We start from the raw sequence: 421 nt of genomic DNA on the forward strand, positions 1-421 counted from the left end.
ACATATCACAAATTACTGCATTAAATTATTTAACTAAACCATCTTACCACTTGTCCGACTGGGACTTCCTGTTTTAACGTTGAATAATAATATTTTTTACAGTTAGCAAAGCCATTTTACCTGCATCAGTTAGTTTGTTCTTTTTTGCCTTAAAAATACTGTTTTTTCTTACCAGACTTTCAAGTCTGTCCTTTTAAAGATGAACGTCTGAATATTAAATACACACGACTATGTTCCCCTACAAAATCAGCATACTGCTTCCACTGGAGAAACAGAACTGTGTGAGAATGAATCTTCAAAAGATAGGAAAAGCGGTGTCTGAGGAGACCGGAATCCGGGGAAGGCGATGACCCCCTCCCCAGCCGGCTCCCGCCCCTGGCCGGCCACAGCCTCAGCGCGTCTCTCCCGCCCCCGCGGCGTC

The sequence above is a fragment of the Trichechus manatus genome, unplaced genomic scaffold (assembly GCF_000243295.1).
Source record: "Trichechus manatus latirostris isolate Lorelei unplaced genomic scaffold, TriManLat1.0 scaffold00031, whole genome shotgun sequence".
NCBI classification, from domain to species: Eukaryota; Metazoa; Chordata; class Mammalia; order Sirenia; family Trichechidae; genus Trichechus; species Trichechus manatus.